General features: G+C 37.2%; 1 protein-coding gene across 3 annotated transcripts in view; it reads right to left on the bottom strand.

The window, feature by feature from the left end:
* The window catches only part of MAF (MAF bZIP transcription factor), a 170,017-nt gene that overhangs the window by 120,762 nt on the left and 33,378 nt on the right, over nucleotides 1–15,877 (bottom strand). Inside the window, exon 3 of one of the 3 annotated variants that reach the window (XM_039327482.1) lies at nucleotides 10,249–10,266. The exons of 1 other annotated variant lie outside the window; for it this stretch is intronic. The gene's annotated coding sequence lies outside the window, so the exon portion shown is untranslated. Of the gene's footprint in view, nucleotides 1–10,248; nucleotides 10,267–15,481; nucleotides 15,505–15,877 lie in introns of those variants that run through there. One more of the 3 variants, XM_039327483.1, reaches the window with a different exon arrangement.

Genomic DNA, 15,877 nt, shown 5'->3' on the forward strand with positions numbered 1-15,877 from the left:
TAACTGCTGCTGGCTTCACATTTTATACTGCTTAGCTGCTGGAAAAGCAGGCTCACTTTGCAAGAAAAGGAATGCTGCTTTGGGTTATACAGTGGCTCAACTGTCCTGGTATGGGATCCCCCTTTGTCTGCATATTCATAAAGGTTGATTGCATGCTGTGGAAGAAATCAAGCTGTTGGAGGCTTCTATTTCTAATCCTGCTCATACTTTCTTTAATGACAAGAGAGGGGGATGGCGTATGCATTTTCCATGTATTGATGTGATGGGAGAGCAGGGAAAGTATATTGTGTTGGCTTTTCTTGTCCATGGGTTGTGGTAGTTAAACCTGCAGAGAGGCCCAAACAATTTTTTCTTAATCCCCTGTGCCATTCTGAAAACACCGTGATAGGAAGTGGCCAGTATCTACTGAGGATCAGAGACAGAGATGGATACTTTGGTTCTTTCTCTTCACACCATGTACCAGGGTAGGGAGAGGGGATGGACATAAAAGAAAACATTGCCAAGGTTAAATGACCATCATTCTCTTTTTATCTTGTTTTTCAAAACAAGCCCAGTAAGAGCTCCTTTAGTATATATCTCCCATTCTTCTGTATCACTTCAGCTTGCTTGCTTACCTACTGGTGCTTTAACACGCCTTCAGTCAAAATGAATCTAAATGGCTTTACAGAAGCCATACACTTTAAGGAACTTCACTACTGTATGTATGCGTCCATTTCAACAATTTAGTAAATTGTAATAACAACAAGCAGCCATCAATAAGGCCCATACACATACTGAGGTAGGAGAAGGGCAGGCAGAGATGGGGGATGGAGTTAAACCCATTATCAGCTTAGAGTCCTTACATTACCACAAACGGTCAAAGTCCAACCCCTCCTGAATACAGTTGACCCTTATCCGCCCCCAATTTAGTGCTGAAATTTAGTTGACTAGATTGTGTACAGGCTTGAATGAATACCTATGACAACCCTGGGCTGCAATCTAATGGATGGTCCTGATTCTTTGTGCCTGACACCTGGATACATCATCACATCATAGTCCTTAAATACCTGCCTGAACATATCCAGGTCTTGCCAACTTTATGAATATGAATAATGAGAATCCTGCTCTTCTTTCTGGGGGAGAGCTAGTTCCACTGGAGGAAAACTTCTCCATGAAGGAAGTGAACTGAGTTATAGGTTAAAAATCCCTAAGTCCCTGTGTTGTCCTTCAGAGTCTACTGATGGTCGCCAGCACAGGGGAAGGAAAGATAGAGCAGGGGTGCTTTGTTCACTACATCTCACTTTAATATGTCCTTCAGGCATTTTTCCACACCATGTAGCTTAAACTGAAGGACATACAGGCAAGGGAAGCAGTAATATCATGCATCAGATTCTGGAAATAAAATTCCACAGAAGAGACTGGAACCAGCATCATCCCAACTGATCTCATTGGACAAGGTCAAGGGATTTACAGCTTTAGAGACCACTAGAGTGGATCTCCAACAGCCATTCATAAACCCCAGCCAAGCATACCCACCGCTTGGAAAGAGGCATAACTGCATGCCTCTTTATGAAAATTATTAGAGCTGCCATTAGATTAATAAATATTGGCACTGCCAACTGGTTAATAATACTGCAGAACTTATTATTTGCAGTATTAATTGGGAAGTTTTCTCTAATTACAAGCACAGAAGTTGATTTTGCCTTATATATATATATTTAAGATTACATTGTTGTTCTGTTATACTTGTAATATATTTGCTACGGCCCTTTTGCAAATCGCAAAGCTCGTTAAGAATGTAAGAATTCTACCGAGTGCAGCTCGTCTTGTCTTGCATTCTGATGTACACACCAGCCAAATAGTTGTATTTGGGAAGCTGAGAAGCTTGAGCTGGAAAGCAAAAACTCTTTCAACCGTTACTTCCCAGTAACCAACATTGCATGATTTTCTGCCTGTGATTTAAGAGAGAATCAACACCATCAAAATGTGTTGCTATCGATCGCCTGAGTCTCTATTACCTGTCCATCCATATCATCCAAACTGGCTGGTTATATGTTAAATATTGGGATCGTTATTTATCCCCATTCCTTGATGACACGAGGAACTGGAATGTTGAAAGAAAATTGAATTTCCTCCTTCGAGGTACCAAGCAATTTGTGACACAGTGAGTTGCTATCTTTGCAGTTAAGGCAGCAAGGCTAAGGGGGAAAGAAATAATGGATTCTGCCTGACATGACAACTTATATAATGCCTCTATTATCTAAGAATTGAACTAGAAGTATTACAGTTCCTATTCCACTTTGTGTTAGCCAGTCTAAAGTATGATGTTATAAAAAGTTAAATATATTATGGTTGCTCATACAGTCAACCAGTTGTTTAGACTAGATTTGACATCTTTATCCACCTATCTAATCTTTGCCAAGGATCCAGCACAGGCAGATGTGAATATTTGATGGTGTTAAAGGTATCTTTCCAGGATGTAAACTGTTCCCAGCCAAATTTCATTTTGCAATTGACTGCTGGTGATTTTGTCAGTGTCGATGATGTTCAGAAGGTGTTCCAGATGTTTTGGGATTGTGCTCAAGGCCCTATTACTATTGGTACTATCTTTGCCTTCTTTTGGGACAGTCTTTCTACTTCTATTTGCAAATCTTTATATTTTGTTATCTTCTCCAGTACTTTCTCTTCTCTTCTGTTGTTTGAGTTTGGTTGTTTGCTTGTAGATGTTTCATTGCCCAATTAGGTAACGTCATCAGTACTAGTGAGTCTGGGGCTTGCTTCCTGTTTATATACATGTAATTTATTAATTTTAAATTTAAATAATAATAACGTCTTACCGTCCTTGATTCCAAGCTTGTTCTTGGTATCTCAATATCTTTCTTTTAAATATCTTTTTTGTAGCTTTGAAGATATTGCCAGAATCCAACATCTCCTTCCCCAAGAATGTTCTTGTTCAGTCCAGTAGTCAGATTACTCACAATTTGCAGAATGCAAAGTTCAAACTTCACACCTTTATGACACATTACCTTGGCCTACTAACTTTGGTCCCCAGCCAGATTTAACTTAATTATTTTTACAGTGAATCTGAGATTCAATATGCCATTATCATTAACTGGAAGAGGGATAACGTTGGAAAAGAACCAAGAGGGGATTCAAAGCAGACTAAGACCAAGAAGAGAAAACATGCTTAAAAACCAAGGAGATCTAATCAAATCTTTCTTTTCTCCCTTTCTCTCTGATTCCATTTTTTTTAAAAATACAGCTTCAGTATAATCATAGCAATAGTACTGTATATGAAATTAACCAGTTAAATATTTTTTCCAGTGATCTATGGTCCTGGAGAATCTTATATTCAGTATTTTTCCTAATAAAATTTAGGATGGAAAATATTAACATATATTTTAAGAGGGACTAAATGATTTATGCAGACCCAAAAGACACATCTCTCTCTTTCTCCCTCTCAGTCTTTTTCCCTCTCTCTTTCTACACACACACACACACACACACACACACCCAAAATGCCACATCCATACCACACCCCATACTAGTGTGGCATCTCTGTGTTAGTCATTAAAGCAGCCTAAGCTTTTCAGGTTACCCTGTGACCCTAAAAAAAATAAAATTAAAAAAAAGAGAGAGAACTGCAGCTATAAGTGTCACATTAACCTTAAGGAGGGCCTTCCTTGAGGTAGAGGTTGACCTGGATGCATTGAAAAAAGGCAGAGAGATGTGGACTTTGGATGTGGTCCAAAACATTTCTTCCTGCTCATTTTCAAAGCCTGCACTTGCAAAGACCTTTATGTTATTGTGTACATCCAGAAAGCACAGCAAGAGAGAACAAGGGAAACAGCAAGTGTCAGAAAGAATAAAACAGCACGTGAATCGCCAGTCAAAATACTTTGTTCCTTTTCTAAGATGTTATCCCTGGCAACGAAAATGGCCTGAAGTAACTTGGAGGGTTACAAAACCTTGTTCTTCTTCCTTCTCCTCCTCCTCCTCCTCCTCCTCCTCCTCCTCCTCCTCTTTGTGTTTTGTCTTCTTGTGCAATGCCAAGAGGAGATGCCCCCCCCCCCTTCCCTTGTTGCTCTGAGCTGGATGGGAGAGAATTATTAACTAAAAACCCAAAAAAATCATTTCTTACCCATTAGGCTCAACTCATTTTAAAGACATTCCAGCCGGCTACTCCTTCACAGCCAGCGCCTGAAATTGCTAGTTTGTTTATTGCTAAGTTTAGCCTAGAGGATGAGAACCTAAGGAACAAATATGCATGTGGTCAGCCTCCCCGCTGCCAATCTGCCTCTCCCCCACTCTCCCAAACATCAACCCTCATGGGCTCCTCTGTAAACAGCATTAAAACCATAGGGACAAAAGAGGAAGAAAGATTATAAGCTTTCTCAAGTGACTTGGCCTGTTGGCTTTGAATGCAAAATATATATATACACCTTTCTCCTATAGAATAGAGGGATTAAGTTCCTTTTCTAACTTAAAAAAGAAAGAGAAGGAAAAAAAGGGGGGGTGGTGATTGGGAGTCCAGTCACACCATAGTGAGCAAAGTTCTTGACATCAATTAGAACTGAGAATAGTAAAGTTGTTATCAACTTAGTTCAGGACAGTTCGCTCAATCCATATTCCCCAAAAATCAGTGGACCTCATTCAGACATTCGTGAATGCTCTAGAATGGTGTTTCTCAACCTTGGTGGCTTGAAGATGTATGGACTTCAATTCTCAGACTTGAAGTTCACTTGTCTTCCAGCCATCAAGGTTGAGAAACGCTGCTCTAGCATAAGCCCTCAACTAGCCTTCACGCATTGAGAAGTTAATCTAGTTCAGTTGCTGTAGTTAAGACACTCAATGTCTGTCAAGGAAAAATAAAATTAAAAGGCCAGCCACATCTGTGCTAATGACATGGCTCTGCCCATATTGACCAATCTTGTGGCCATCTTATTCCTTCAAAAATTTAAAAATACGATCATTCCCACCCAAGGTGTTAATTCATTTTAGTTAAGATAGCTCAAGACTGTCTTTCCATTAAAGAAATGAGGGATGGTAATATGCCTTACCATCTTGTTTTACAATCCTTGAAATTGGTCATTAAGACAAGCATATATTCACTCAAGGCACTGTTTCATTAGAGGCATTTAATGATGTTCAGTATTTTTACTTAAATTTATTATTCATTTCTGAATTTGCATGCATACTCATGGATGGAGGGTTTATTGGCGTGGGCAAATATTATGCAAATCTGTGGCTTAATATGCAATCTCTATATGCCGTCCTATTAAGAGTGCAGATCAATGGGTACTACCTCTATACATGCAAATCCAAGACTAGATGTAATTTAAAGTGAATTTGGGAGTTCTATCACCCCTGGACTTTGCAGCCCGACATTGTTTATTTGTTGTTGAAAAGGAAGTGATGTGCAAACCATGTGCAAATAATATCCAAGATTTGGTGCATTGTTTTTAAATCCATGGTAAAAATAAAACTAGTACCCTACTTGAGGAATGAAGCTAAGATCTTTAAAGCCCATTCATAAACCAAATAGCAGCCTGAGAAACTTGTAAATGGATGAAAGAGTGCTGAGATCCAGATCAAGAAGAAGCAAAATACTGTTTACCACAGGGGTCTTCAAACCTGGCCCTTTTATGACTTGTGGACTTCAGCTCCCAGAATTCCTCAGCCAGTGTGCTTGACTGAGGAATTCTGAGAGTTGAAGTCTACAAGTCAAGTTTTCACTGATAGAACTCCAGGTTCCATCCATGAAAAAGAGGTTTTCTAAGGTTCAGCTTCGAGTTTCACTATTTTGAGCAAATCCTTTAAAATGCAACATCATCAAAAAAACAGCAGACACATCTCAGAAGGCCAACTTCCATTCACTTTGTAAACCCTGCACCTTCAAAAGGAAGTTTTTGAAACCTGCCTGCAGGACAAGGCCAATGAAAAATACAAAAGAGAAACATGGCAAAATGTAGTTTTGATGCAACCTTGTGACCCAGAGGAGAAAACAACTTAATTTGGGGAAGTAAGGGAAAGAAGTACTGTATGTATTGTATACAACATACAGCTGAGTCAAATGGGGCCAGTACACAATGTGGCCTGAAAGAAGATTGTTATTTTTCTTTGGCTCTGTGTATATTCCTAATCCATAAGCAACTTCCCCTTACAAAGAAAGATTTCCCCTTGTCATTCTTCAGACTTTTATTTATTTATTTTTTATTTTTTGGTCCTCTCTCATATTTTGAATTATCTAAGACAGTCTTAGCTAGCCTAACATCTGCTAGATGTGTTTGGATGGGGCCTGCTACGGTACTTAGCACCATAATTCTGCAGCTTCCACCAAACTCATTACCGTGGCAATGTGATGGAAGCATGCTTGCTTCTTTATTTCTGTCCTCTGTTTTTATTCTTCTAGAATCTAGAATGTCATGTTCAAATCAATTTACCTTCTTTTTCAACCTCTTTCAACCTAGAGAATTCTGCAATATGATCTATTATGTTTAAGAACTGCCTTCACTTGGGTAGATGAAATCTCTGTACGTTATTGTTACTGACCCAAGATCTGGCTGTCTTTAAATAAAGAATAAACATATCTAATCTCTGGAATTTATTATGAACAGATAAAGATGATCACCAATTTGAATTATTTTAGAGGGGAATTGACATACTGATGGAGGAGAAAGCTAAATTGGCTGCCTTGAAGGATTTTTTTTAAACTAAGAAATCATTAGAAGTAGAGGAATATTTCACAAGAGCAATTATAACAAAATTGGATGAGTATCCATAAAAGGCATATTTCAAAATGACATAAGGTAAGAATTCTTAGACTAGTACATAAAAGAAACACGCCTAAGGAATTTTGCCTGCTTAAAAGCACAGAGGGGAATTATCTTAAATCATAATAATATGAACCCTCTGCTGTATTTAGAAGCCCAGGATAGAAATAATTTGGAGATCTAGAGCGGATGAATTGATTTCTTTTAATTGCCAGAGGGCATTTCAGAACTAATAGATTCTAGCTCCTTCTGGTATCCTATACCTAATACTTAGTCGAGGAATGATTTCACTCATTCGTATCCCAGGAGAAATAATGCCCTGCCTGGCAAAATGCATAGACACCTAGACTTTCATCTTATTATTTCTTCAAGTGGTCTGAAATTGGTTGAGTAGATGGGGGTGGGTGGGGAGAGGGCAGGGATCATGCTGCAAAAATTATCTTCAGCTCAGAATTAAACCTGTCTATCCAACCTTTGCTCTTCACCAGAAGAAACTCACTTCCATTCAGAGGGTCACATTTGACACAAACTGGGTCACCTGCAACGTAGTTAAAATTACCTCTAGGCAGCAAAGTTATCAGGCATTAAGCTAAATCCATCTATATTCCAATTTCTCTGCCAGGGCTTTTTTCACAAACACAGAGTCTTGATCTGATGGTAATTAATCAGCAAGAATTCCTTTCTGCCACTGCCTGCAGAGCTCTTTAATCCAATCAGTGACATGGCAACTACATCATCGGAAGCCACCAAATGATATTTCTTTGCCAACTCTAGGGATGGTGATCTGGTTTGATTTAGTGCTCGTCTAATGGGTTGATCCAGAAAATAAACAGAAATGAAATAAACAAAACCCTTATTTTGGCCCCATTCCATCCCCAAGCTGGAATTTTCACCAGTAGATGGTTTAAAAGATTACACTGCAAAATAATTAATAGCACTATCAAAGCATAGATGGAGGCTCATCCTTGATGGGTATCAATGGTAGCTTACTCCCATGGTCAATAACAGACTTAGAAAGTAAATGGCAAGGACAATAAAAATCTAAAAATGGCACTCCAAGGCTTATTTTGAACACTGTGATTATTAACGCAGTTTTTGTGTTTGCAGTGTCCCCTCAAACTTTTTTTTTTTTTTTTTTTTTTTAATTTTTATTCATTAATACAATTAAAACAACAATGGACAAACATGACATTCCAGAGTGAATTTTTCTATCAGTTCCTATCATAGTACAAAAATTTTATAATTTTATAATTTTTTGTTCTTAACCTCTATATAAACCTCATCTTTTATACAATACAATTATATATACAATTATATGTACAGTTATGTATATCTTTTAGTTCTACCATTAGTTTGAAGTCCGAGCAGTTCTTAATTCATACCAGCGGTAAAATTTGCCCCAGATTTCGAAGTATTCGTGTTCCGTTTTGTCTTTCATAATCATTGTAAGCCTGTCCATCTCAGCACATATTAGAATTTTATGCAGGATCTCTTCTTCCGTTGGGGTTTCCTTGTTCCTCCAATTTTGAGCAAAAACCAGCCTGGAGGCCGTTAAAATGTGTAGCATTAAATAAAATACGCCTTTGTCATGTTTTTGCGTAGTTAAACCTAATAGAAAGAGTTCTGGTTTTGGTTCTACCGCTTGCTCTAATATTTCTTCCAACCAAATTTTAATCCTGTTCCAAAAATCACGAGCTCGCGTGCATTCCCACCACATATGATAGTAAGTTCCACTTTTCAAATTACATTTCCAACATTTAGGGGAGACATTGGTATACATTTTAGACAATCTTGTGGGTGGGAGATGCCATCTATAAAACATTTTGTAAAGGTTCTCTTTGTAAGAGGTGGCCAAAGTAAGCTTCTTGTTTCTTGCCCATAGTTCTTGCCATATATGCAGATCAAAATTAAGACCAAAATCCTTACTCCAATTCAACATAGTCACTTTTACTTGTTCCTCGTACGTTGCCTGATCTAGCAAATAATAGTATAGTTTTTTAATCATTTTATCCTCCGACCCCAAAATTATTTTATCCAATTCTATTGGTTCTAATTTAATACCTAACTCTTTTTTGTCTTTCCGATATCTTGCCTGCAGTTGCAGGTATGCCCACCATTCTAATTCTATCCCTTCATCGTGGATGGTTTTCCTGGATTTCAATTCCCCTCTTTCATCTAAATATTTTTATATGTTATGATCTTGTCTAATTGAGTAAATTTTGGGTGTACATATATTTCTAACGGTGAGATCCAACTAGGTACTTGGGTATAATTTGGTTGCCAAATTTTTGTCCATACATCAATAAGAGCTTGCCTAATATAGTGACTTCGAAAATATTTATGTACTTTATATTTATGATCCCATAATATGGCATGCCATCCTATTTGTAGGTCATGGCCCTCCAGACACAATAGTCTCCTATTTTTTAGTAATATCCAATCTCTTACCCATACTAATGCTGCGGCCTGGTAATATTTCTCCAAGTCTGGAAGACCAAATCCCCCCCTTTCCTTTAGTCCTGTAGTAATTTTAATTTAATCCTTGCTCTTTTTCCTTGCCAGATGAATTTACACATCATTTTGTTCAAATTTTGAAAAAATTTCTTGTCTAATTTTATAGGTATACATTGGAACAAAAATAAAATTTTTGGCAACACATTCATTTTAATCACCGCGATTCTGCCCGTAAAAAAAAAAAACAAAAAAAAAAAAAAAAAAAAAAAAAAAAAAAAAAAAAAAAAAAAAAAAAGAGAATGTGAGTGCTATTTAAAGGTTCCAATGCCCTGTTTAAATGTTCTGTATTATTTCATCTTCTACATAATTAGACACTACTCTCAACTAAGGTATTCAACCTCTTAGATATGCTTTCACACATGCAGGTAACCATAAACACAAGCTGTTCAAATGAGTATGAGAATACCTCAAATTCTGAAACTGTTGTCTGGTTGACTCAGGAAAAACATGAGTCCATTGTTCTGAAAGTCAAAGAGAACATACAGAGACTTGGTCAAACCAAGGAAAACTTTCAGGAAGTGAAGAAACAAGGACAAAATTTTGTAGGTCATCTTCCACTGATGCTCCCAGGCAGACTGAAAGAGACACCACATTTGTAGAAGGGTGCCTTTATTTTTGATCCAGAGAAGAAAATGTTCTCATATTGAATGTTTGGAGGGGAAAATACTGTAACAAGATTAGATCTGTTGCCACCTTGAGGAGAGGATTCGTGTCAATTTTAAGGTCATTGCGTACTCTAAGTTAGACACAGATCCCAATGGATTGCATTGCCCATCCTTCCTCACCACTGTCTAGGTTGGCTGGGTCTCATGGCATTTGTGGTTAACAACCTTGGGGGACCATTATCATAGTAAACTATGGAGGCACCTTGAATAATCACAGAGTCAAACAGTTGGGACCTTCCTACTTGCCTGCCAACAACTAAACTTAGCTAAAAAATTACCATTTTTTGGAGTTGAGATGGTAGCCTCAGTCCATAACTCAAGCTGGCAAGGCTGAGCTGAAAGACAAGAGCGACAGGCAGTCTAAACAGCTGTAAACCTGGAGTTTCAGATACAAGGCAGTCAAAGCACTTGAGTTAAACGAGATGAATAATTACACACACGCACCCCCCAAAAGGAAGATTGCTGCTATTCTTTGTGTGGCCTGCCACAGGCTGGTGCAGGTTGCATAAATACCTTGGTTTAGTCTAGGCTAATTCAAACAAACAAGGGATGCATAGATGTGTCACATGGCCAAGCTCCTCTCCAATAGGCCTTAGTTTTGCTGCCAAGATTGGTGGCTTTTTCTCCTGGTTGCTCTTCAGATGGAAAGAACATAAACAGCTATGCAGGAAGCACCTTCATTATACATTTCCCCCCCTTTTGCCATTCCGTTCAGCAACACAGCACTAGCAAAAAGACCCCTTAAACTCAGAGAAAAGAGAGGCATGTATTTCAAAAGAGCAGCAACATTTTCTTTTCTTTTCTTTTTAAAAAAAATCATTGTATTTATTGCTATTAATCAAAATAGCAAAATCATGGAAAAATTCATTGTATGATTTTGCTATTTCTATTAACTCATTTAAAGCAATTACAAGCAAATTGTTTTCATTCTCAAGTGCATTTTTTATGCATCACTTGGACAGAGGGAAAAAGGAGAGGACTCCACTGAACTATATTGAAACTATTCAGTTTGATTCTTCTCCCTCCCCGGCTTCAGACGCAATGATTTATTGTGTGATTTATTGTCATGTGAATAAATTCTGCGCTTCAGGCCATCCCTGCTCTTGTGTTCTCCCTGGAGGAAAAGCCAAAGTTTTAACTATCATTTTTATCTTATTGTGGTTTTAAATTATGGCTGAACCTGCATAAAATACAATTTCTTGTAACTATGATTCAGTAAAACAAGCCACTGACGAACTGTGCCTTAGGAAGCTAGTCAATACTAGCCAGTTTATGGTTCAGGTTCATAAAACATAATTTAGTGAGAAAGAAATTGAAGAAGTCCAATCTTCCATTTGCAGATACATCAGGAGAATGGAAGTCTAAAAGTAATCACATAAGAGTATCATTTACTGTAACTTTCCCAATTATTAACCTCTGGGTTTCTTGAAATCATTCTCCTAACATTCCTAGTGAATATGGCTCTTCAGCACTCAAATAACTGATTCAGTATCATATTAAGACATAGTATGGTTGATTTATTTTTAGGTTAATAATATCCATAAGTCCGCATTATGGCATTGCACAATGTCTAACCTGACTATAACAGCTTGTTTAGCAAATCATGTTTTAAAAAGATGTCTGTGTGTGTGTGTGTGTGTGTGTGTGTGTGTGTTCCTTTTCAGATTGTGAGCTTAGAGTAGTGATTGTGTAATTTCTCATCTTTGGATCTGTGATGTTTATTAAAATAAGATCTGTGATCTTATTTTAATAAACATATCATGACGCTGAGCAATCGGTCTAGTTTCCTTTGCAGACTTGATTTATCTGTCACTCCGTTTTTTTCAGATTTGATTTATTGGCCAATTTCTTTTCAGGGTTTGATTTATCAGTCAATTTGTTTTCAAGATTTGATTACAGCACATTTTGGATGTATTTCTAAATATCATAACATATATCTACTATGGATGCTTAAGGCCTTAATTCCCCCCAAAACTTCCTCATTCAATAATTCTTAATTCCTATCTAGAGCCTGTCGCTATTATACATGAATATAATCAGAATCAGATGAAACACCCAATTACAAAAGAACATAAAATACAGTAAGTGCAGTTTTAGAATAAATTGCACGCTGCAGTGTCTTAAGCACAACCTGGAGATTTATTATAAGGCATTAGCACAAACTAGGCAAATTTCAATGCTGGTTTCAACATTTCCCTACTCTGGCAGAGGCATACTTCATAAAAATAATGAAAAGTTTGTTTACTCTGTGTATTGAGCATTCACTCCGCACATCAACAAGATATTAAAGACATGGAAATCCAATAGAATCAGCCTGCTATACCCAAGAATGTTTATTTTAATTTTTGAGCAGTCAAGCCCCCCCCCCTTTTTTTTTTTTACGAACCGGTCAGATATTTGTACCACCCAACTGCTTCCAAATTCCAGAGAGCACTAACATTAACATGCTTCAACACTCTCCCCACAACAGTTCTGGAGAGCTGATACAAAAAAAAAAAACCTTCCCTATGAGCTGAGACTGTGCCCCAGTGGACAAGGGGCCATTGATACAGCAACTCATGTCCTGCCATACTGTAGACTCTATAAGGACTCAAGAGCCACTGTATAGTTTCCACCTCATAAAACACCCAAGAAATTCTGATTTTTTTTTAATGTATAGTGGTTATCAGTTCAGCATGATTCAATCTCCTTGAACATAGCTAAATTTTGTTATACTGCCTATAAATTGTGGACCATCATAGGACAAATGGTTTACAACTGAAATGAGGAAGAGCTCAAAGGTATGTAGAAAACAAATCCTTTCTATCTTGCCATCCAGTATTACATTTCTGAGGCATTTTCAGTGGGGTTTCCATAGTTCAATAAGCTAGAAATGTAGGCTTTAAAATCATGAGTGGAAGTTATCAGGATCCCACGCCACAAGCCACGGTCACACCAGTCGTATGAAGCAACTGTAGGCATGCAGAAACCCTCAAAGAACTGGTTGGCTTCTTTCAAATGCTATATTATCTTCTAGTCATACAACACTTTTTCTAGCTTGCACTGTTTTATAAATCAGTTAAAGGGGATATAATGTCTTTTGCAATGGCCCATCTGCTGTTGCAGCTCTTTAGATGCTACTACTAAAATTTCCGTGGTCACATTTTTGTTTCTCTGTCTCTTCTCACCGAAGACAAACAGCTGGGAGGCAGGCTTTGCACATGGAACTGTTGTGTAAGACAGATCATGGCTCACCTCCAACGTAAGTCCACTAGATTGCAGCACAGTCCCCTCGTTCCCAACGGCAATGACTCAGAAATCAAGGCCTAATTCAAAGTCCACTGAAGTTATTGGAAGAAAAAAAAAACTCTCCTTGGCACTAGCCATTTTTGGACTCATTCCCAGATCCACCAATTACCTCAATTCTTATCTTTCAGGTAGCAATACTTTGATTCAGTGCCTCAACAACCAGTCCAACTTCCTTTGTTTTTAAAGTTGCAAATTAATTACCCTTCCCCCCAATACTTTTCAAAACTTATTACAGGTAGTCCTCAACTTACAACAATTCGTATACTGGCTGCTCAAGTTACAACAGCACTGTAAAAAGTGATCTATGGCCATTTTTCATACTTAATCCTAAAGGTTACGTGCACAAAGCATCTGCAGATTCTTCCATAATCAAGGAAATGAGCAGCCACCTCCCTGTCAAATTGTAATCAGCAAGACAATCAAGCAATCTCCAACAAATTTAGAGATATATAAACATATCCAGTACTCCATTGCCCATTTTCTTCCCAGGAAATCCATGCAGAGAAAATTTTATGATAAGCAACCTTTGGGGCTATAAGATGATTCCATATTTTTTTTTTAAAAAAATAAAGCTTCAAAAGAACACCATCATTTAGAATAGAACAGAACACTTTATTGGCCAAGTGTGATTGGACACAAAGGAATTTGTCTCCAGCGTATAAGTTCTCAGTTTATGTGCAAAACAACAAAGTAATAATAGTCATAATAATGACAACAATAGGAGGGGGCACTAAGGAAGATGGGAAGGATAATAATAATACTACAGCCATACAACATGGATAAATAGAATAGAATAGAATAGAATAGAATAGAATAGAATAGAATAGAATAGAATAGAATAGAATAGAATAGAGGTCTTATGTGGTGGTAATTAGGTGTTCAGCAGAGTGATGGCACAAGAGAAACAACTAGACATCTTTGTATCTAGTTGTTTTGGCATGCAATGCCCTATAGAGGTGTCCTGAGTGGAGAGGTTTAAACAGTTTATGTCCAAGATATGAGGGATCTGTACATATTTTCTCAGCCCCCTTTCTGTGCAGTATACAAGTCAATGGAAATACCACAAAAACATCACCTAAGCTGTCAACATTGAGTGTTTGGGTGGGAGAATACTGAGTTTTTGAGTATTTATTTATTTATATATGCTTATTTTAAAAATGTAAACTGACATTTCATTTTGGCTAATGTTATAATCATACACAATGGAGTTTAGCAGGAAGCCTGTTCAATACGTAAATTTGGCGGAAGTGGTTCCGTTGTGTTCATTCACACTCAAACATAACAGCATCCTTTCCATTCAGAATTACATTATTTTGATGTATACCTTTCTCCCCACCTCTCTCTATTTGAAAGCACAGATAAAAAACTATGGCAAAAAAGTTTGCATTTCTCCAGAAGTGTTAATTAACATTATCACACATTCATAACTATATATTTCTATATATTTCAAAAAGTTTTTAAAAACTTGCTGGCTTTTTAATTTTTTTTCCCAAGAGTGCTCAGAAAAGGTCCCTTCAGCTAAGATAAAGAAAGAAACATATCAAACCAAGGGGGAAAAAAAAACAGTGTTATGTGTGAAATGGCAAAATGATGAGCTAATCTTTTGATAGAGAAGGACTGCAATAACATTTTTTTGAATCAGTCTGCAATTTTGGGAGGAGCAGATTATTATAATGAAAGCATTTCAAATTTGAGAAATTAAGCCCTTGTTTTGTGTCATGTAAATCATCCATACCTGTTCTCATGAAAGAACTATTGGAGGTGACAGCAATGTAATGTTAGGTCTGCAGACCTAAGGGTTGATGATAATGATCTATTAATGAAAAGTGACATCTTAGTTTCTCCGTTATAGCTGTTACAGGGAACTATACATTAAAATCTACCCCAAATAAGGAAGCTGGCTGAAAAAACACTGTGTGTGTGTGAGAGAGAGAGAGAGGGGGGGGGGGAGGGAGAATCTCACTATTATTTCTTTGATTTGACATCATAAAGAAATTAGCTTTAATGTAGTTTCTAGTGAGAATGAGTAGCTGAACCCTAATTAAAATGGTGGGAAGACTGAATCAGGATGTTAAGCAGGGTACTATTTAAGAACCAGAAGCATTACTTTCAAATATGTCTATCTGAATATAGACATGGTTTTCTAGTGGAAAATAAAAGCCCAATCAATTGCATTTCAAAACTCTGAAGAAATGAATACGCTGCCTCTTGAAAGCTGTCTAAAGAATCTGTAGTGATTTTACTTCTTTTTCTTCGGTGCTTGATTGTGCCAAATAGTGTCATTTCTGAAAGAAATAATTCATATTTGAAAAAAAAAAATGAAAAAGAAACACTTATCCTTTGAATCTTAATGGCTTAACACAGCTTGAAGAAGAAAAACAGCCAAGAGACAAGCAATCCAGAAATTTAAATCCAAGAGAACATGTTTAAAAATAAGGAAATTGCCCACATTTTCTCTGCAGTTACTATTGAGAGGAAAGGGAAAAAAAACTTTAAAGCACACAGAGATACTAGATTTTTCTTAGCTTGAGTTGCAAATACTATCTTTTCCTTAATCATAATCTCCTTCCTAAAGGGCTGGAAAAATTCAAGCATTGAGTAGCTGATGGACTCATCATTACTCCAGTGGACATGTAAATAAATGAATAGGTGTGATAC

This window comes from Crotalus tigris, unplaced genomic scaffold (genome assembly GCF_016545835.1).
Source record: "Crotalus tigris isolate CLP2741 ecotype Arizona unplaced genomic scaffold, ASM1654583v1 scf7180000024362.2655971311:6658466, whole genome shotgun sequence".
NCBI classification, from domain to species: Eukaryota; Metazoa; Chordata; class Lepidosauria; order Squamata; family Viperidae; genus Crotalus; species Crotalus tigris.